This window comes from Miniopterus schreibersii (genome assembly GCF_964146895.1).
Source record: "Miniopterus schreibersii genome assembly, chromosome: 12".
Classification (NCBI taxonomy): domain Eukaryota; kingdom Metazoa; phylum Chordata; class Mammalia; order Chiroptera; family Miniopteridae; genus Miniopterus; species Miniopterus schreibersii.
In genome coordinates this window covers 68,121,225-68,127,074 of record NC_138112.1, presented here as the reverse complement: position 1 = coordinate 68,127,074, position 5,850 = coordinate 68,121,225, and positions in this window count along the sequence as shown.

Below are 5,850 nucleotides of genomic sequence, written 5' to 3'. Positions count from 1 at the left end.
TTCCCCACGCCCCGCCCCTCGGGGGGGGAACAGGCGCAAGGGGCGTGGCCAAGTAACAGGTTCTGTCAGCTGCTGCGGCCGAAGTGGTCGCGGTCTGCGAATTAGTGATCCTTCATAGCGATGTGAATATTTTCGGGCCAGCAGATTACGTGTTTTAGACGTCTCTTTTTGCTTTCATTAGATGGAATCTCTTTCCCATCAATTCCAGAGCCGTTGTCTTCTGTCCGATGCGTTCCCATCTGTGAGTCCAATGAAATAAAGTGAAAACCAGGGTGGAGTAGGCCCACTCTGCAAGGCGCTTTATGAATTTTTCTGGATGTGTCATAATATGTTAAGACCATGAGGCAGAGAGGGCATGGACTCCCATTTGGTAAGTGGAGAAAGATGCAGTACAGAATGAAAAATTATTACTCCAATCACATTGAAATGCAGCTGCAGAACCTGCTTCAAATGCTTATCTCCTTACTGTTCCCAAAGAGGGGTCTGTCGCCTTGGGTCTTAAGGTCGTCCTTTCCCGCAAATAGTGTTATCAGGTAGAGAAGGCAAATTTTGAAGGATAAAAACCTGAGCTACTGAGAAGAGCCAGGAGATAACATCCTGGCTGAAGTTAGGAGGGATGGTAAAACCAGGTACTAAAAATTGAGAATATGGCAGAAAACACACAATTGAATTTTATTCATAGCCTAAAAGGACTCCTTAGCAGAAAATGTATTTGAAACCAGATGTCTCACTTATACTAGATTTTGTTCATTGTTTTTGGCTTCACTTCTGGTGGTTTGCAAAATTAAAAGCCTTCTCCCTATATGTGGTCAAAATACTTGAAATGTGCATAATTCTTTTACAAAGGGGAATGTAGACTGGAAGTAATAAAAATCAAGACAGTAGGTTTTGTTATTGCAAAAGCAGAAATTGATGACCAGAAGGGCAATTGCAGAATCAGCAGATCCTGTAAAGATGCTGCCTCATGAAGGGTGAGGTACTCAGCCAGGTGGCCACTGAAAGGAAAAGCAATCTGACCAGAAACACTCTAGAATAGTGGACTACATCTGCCCTTGACAGTTTTTAAGGTCAGGTAAAGCCCAGACAGGAGAAAAATTCCTGGCTATTGCAACACTCTGAAAAAAGGCACAGAAGGATATTTCCCAAAATAACTTTGTGGCAAATATCTTACTTTGGCACTCACAGCATCAGTTGATAATGCAGCAATCTGTCCTTTAGATGGCAAGGGGAAATACAAGCCAATTGGATGACCAAGCCCATTCTGACAAATGGATACATTTTAAAAATTTACTTTAGTAGGTGCTGGATGAGGAAATGGATGATCCTGGTCCTTAACTCTGACAGCAATTGCTAGAATCTGGAGACCTCGGCTGGAAAGGAAACCCATTTCCATGATATGTAGAACCAGAGAAAAGAAGCTAAAAATCAAGACATTGATCTGGTCTCTTCAGACCCTTGAATTTTTTTATATGAGACCTTTACATTTACATTAGGTCCAATTCTTTTTTTTTAATATGTCTTTATTGATTTCAGAGAGAGGAAAGGAGTGGGAGAGATAGGAACATCAGTGATGAGAATCATCAATCAGCTGCCTCCTGCACGCCCCCTATTGGGGATCAAGCCTCACACCTGGGCATATGCCCTGACCAGGAAGGGAACTGTGACTTCCTAGTTCATAGAATGATGCACAACCACTGAGCCACACTGGTCCGGCAGGTCCAATTCTTGAAGCTACCTTTCCCTCCTGATCTTTCTTGCTTTACCAATAAACTTGCCAGTAAGCAAGACTGACTCTTGCTTGGGATGTTATTTGTATATATAATTTATTCCACAGATGTTTACTGATCACCTGCTGTGTGTGTGCTACTAATCTGGGAAATCTGGAGGGCTCCAGAAAATGTTTATCTTGTCTTCAGTAAGCTTACAAGCTAGTTGGGGCTTAGGACATACATAAAATTTAAAACTACAAATTAAATAGCAACCAAAACCAATCCCAAACAACACAAAACTATAATGCTATGATCAGATGACATGTGAATTGTATGAATTTAAGAGGGTAAGGAATCACTATGGAGTTACAGTGGCTGGGGGAGAAGAAGCCGAAAGTCAGGAGTTTGGAGTGGTAAAGAAGTCACTGAAGGCAGGGGGAGAATGGTGTGAAGAAAATACACAGTAAGACCTCCTTCTGAGCAGACCAATCACAAAAACGAACCCCCTCCTCCCAGCCCACCCCAGCCCATGATGTACTTCAGTGCTGGCTTGTCTTTCAGAAGCAGCCCGGATTTGATCCCTTCTTGCCCCTCCCCTCCGCAGCCTGCCTTAGTGCAACACCTGGGTCATCTGTGGCTGCTGGAGGCTTGGAAGTGTGTCTGTGCATAAGGTGTTTGGCTGTGGTTAACCCAGGTTGGCTAGAGCCAAGGGCTTGAACTGGGCAAGAGGGGGATAAAATGGGGAAGATGCATTGGGGCCAGAGTGTGGAGAAGCAGTAATATAGAACTAAAGAACTGAGGCTTTGTCTTAGACTAATGGGGATTCAGTAAAAACTTTCAGGCAAGGAAGGGCCCCTGTGGGATTTTTAAAGGGCTCGCTGTAGTGTAGCCATTTCTCAGGACTTCTGTTGAGCAATTTTTAGTGCTGAGGCACTGAGCTGGGCCTCTTCTTCCTTGGCCCTGTCCTTATGGGACTGGTATTTACACAGTTAATTTTCCACCTCAGCTTCTACACCATCTCATTACCTCATTTTTTTCTTGACTTTTAGGGAAAAAAAGTATTTTAATTAAATATTTTAAATATATTCACTGTCATATATATGTTCATACACAAACACATATATTTTTCAAAAGCATATACAGTATATTGTAAAGTTTCTTCTATACCAACCCCTCTCCACTCACCAGTCTCCCCCTGAACATGCACAGAGGTAACTACTGTTAGGAGCTTTTTGTGGCAAATGCAAAGGTCAATAAAGCAAATCTGTATCTTCATCCACCCTTTTAATACAAATGATAGCATGCTGTACACAGGTATTTTGCTTCCTTTCCTGAAGAGTCAATTCTAGTGTTCTTTCCTAGTGTCTTTCTGAAGCGTTAGACAGCTGTGCTGTTGAATGAAATAATAAGGAAGCAGCTGACAGGTCTTGAGCTTTTACTGTCTTACCATGTTGAGGGCCTGATGTTCAGCTTTATTAACACCCTGTGCGTTGGGGTTGACTATCTTCTTTTTATAAACTAGGACACCAAGCCATTACCTCATTTTTAACATTAGTGAAGTAAGGTACAAATATGTAAATGACACCAAGGGATGCCATTAGTATAGTCTTTTCCTTCTGAGTGCCCATACTGTTGCTTAAACATGGATTTTTCAAGTGTGTGGTAGGAGGAAAGCTGAACTGTGTCCCAGCACAGTCACAGCGAGTGATTATTTACGTAGCTATTTACTCCGCAAGACTATGAGTCTCTGGAAGACAGGAATGTGTCTTATGCATCACTGCAGCATTACTGCCTAGCGCTGTGCCTGGCACGTAACAAATACCCTATTTTTGAAAGCTTTGGAACCTGAGTCACAGTGGACATAATTGCAGAAAACAACTTTGCTATTTTTGTGCTTCATAAATATACTTGAGTAACCTGAATAGTTATGACTTTGTTTTGCTTTTCCAGAATGATGATTACCAATTTTTGAGCGCTAACTATGCATCAGTGATAACTGCCAAACACATCTAATTTAACTTACAATTCTATGAGCTGGGTAGTCAAATCATTTGACAGACAATGATGAAACCAGTTCAAAGAAGTTAAGTAACTCACTCAAGTTTGCACAGTTAGTGAGCATCAGAGTCAGAAATCAAAGCCAGGTTAGTTTGACCCAAAGCCAGTGGCCTTAACCATTCAGATGTGTCTACATGTCACCTACTTATGGAAAACCACAAAAGCAGCTCAGCCTTTGGTCATACCACATGACTCAAATCAGAGTGAGCTGGCTGAAGGCAGGCTGTGATCAGTATCACCAATATTTAGCATTTTGAATGTCCACTGTTTTGGTGATCCTGGATAATTGAGAAGGAAATATCAACAATAACAACAAAATATGTTTCTCATTAAAGTCTCCCTGTAATTTGTACTGAGTTGTTCCAAATGCCCAAAACTTCTAAAAGGTATGGGGAAGGTTGACATTGCTAATGCTGACCTTGGTAATGTTATATTGAGATAGATTAACATCAGTATTTGCTGGTCACTTCCTGACAGGATAGATTTCAGTGGATCTGTGTTGGTAGCCCTTAAAATAGAATAGGGTATTTTGTTCAAATGCAAAAGTAGATACTTTATATTAAAGGAACAAAGAAGCAGAGTGAGTGGTGTCAGATGTAACATATACCTTCTTTATTCATCCATTCAGTAAGTATTTGAGTTTTTACTATCTACCTGGCACTGTTGAGGCACTGAGGATATAGCACTGAACAAAAACAGACAAAAACTCCTATCTGTTTGGAACTTACATTCTAGTGGGAAGAGATAAACAAAAAGAAAAGGAAAACAAATCAGATGGTAAGGATATCGAGACAGACAGGGAAAGAGAATAGAAAATGCTGGGATGTGTGTGCAATTTTAAATTCTTACACTATGTGCTAGAATTGTGACATCATTGGCCTTTAACCCTTCTCTCTTTCTGAACCTGCCAAATGCTGCCCTAGATTTGTGTCACATCCTGTAGGTCCTGCTTTCTGCACCCAGTGTGAAACCCCAGTAACCACTTGCCCTGCTGTTCATGTCTAGTTTCTTGCTGGTCCCAGTTGGTCTACATCTAATCTTGATTCTTAAATCTAAAGCCTGGAGGAAGATATTCAAATAATCTTGAGAGTTTGGGGAGACTCAGAGGGGGTAGAGGAAAATAAATCAAAAGGAGACCTCTTTAGGTAAGATTAGGAAGAATTATCTTTACCTCTTCACCTTTGACCTAATCACTAGCTGTTCAAAACAGCTTAAGGGCTTAACAGGGCGTAGAAGTAGCTGGAAGAAGGTGTTAAGTAGGTTATATTAGTTCATGTAGAGGCAGAAGGAAAAAAGTAATTTTTCAAATGAATGAGGCAGTGGTGATGCCAAGAGATGGTGGTGGTGGTGTGATGGATGCTTTAGCCTCCCATAAGCTCCACCAGCTACTTAACCCCAAGAAAACTGCCCCTACCTCAATAAATCCAAAATAACAATACAACTTCTTCAGTTGTGGCAACTGACAGTTTCTCAATCATATGTGAAGTGTGATATAAAGCATTTTCGGAGATTCTTGTATTGCTCTACCATACAGTTTAAGAATGTGTTTGCAAAAGCAGCTTCAAAAAAGCCCCTGTAAACCCGAGGTTAACGAAAGATGGCCATGGCTTAGGCTGGACAAAGCCGGCGGAAGCGGTTTCACGGATTACGTTAGCTATTCGAGCGCTGATGGTGCACCTTCAGGCGTGGCCAGGGGCGGGAACATGGAGCGAAGCTGTAACTGCGGTAACGAAGTCCAGGTCTATTCTCCTTGTTAAGTCAAAATCGTTAAATAACCGGCGCGGCTCACGTCACCCGGGGTTGAGGCCTGCCTTCGGTCCTTAGAGCAGAGTGCCACCCACCTATGGCCCCGGCCAGCGTTAAAGGCCAAAACCGTTTTAAACGCGCCGGTAGGGCTTCGAACATGGGTTCCAAGCCGGTTTTTCCAAAGGCTCGGTGCCGGGCCTGGTGTCAAGACTAGGCTCCCAGCAGGACCCGCAGGCGGGCTCCGGGCCGGCCCTCGCCTCCCCGCAAGGCCTGCTGGGAGTTGTAGTTCAGTTGTCGAAGAGCCCCGAGAAGCCCATCCTCCTGCTTCCTCCCCGCC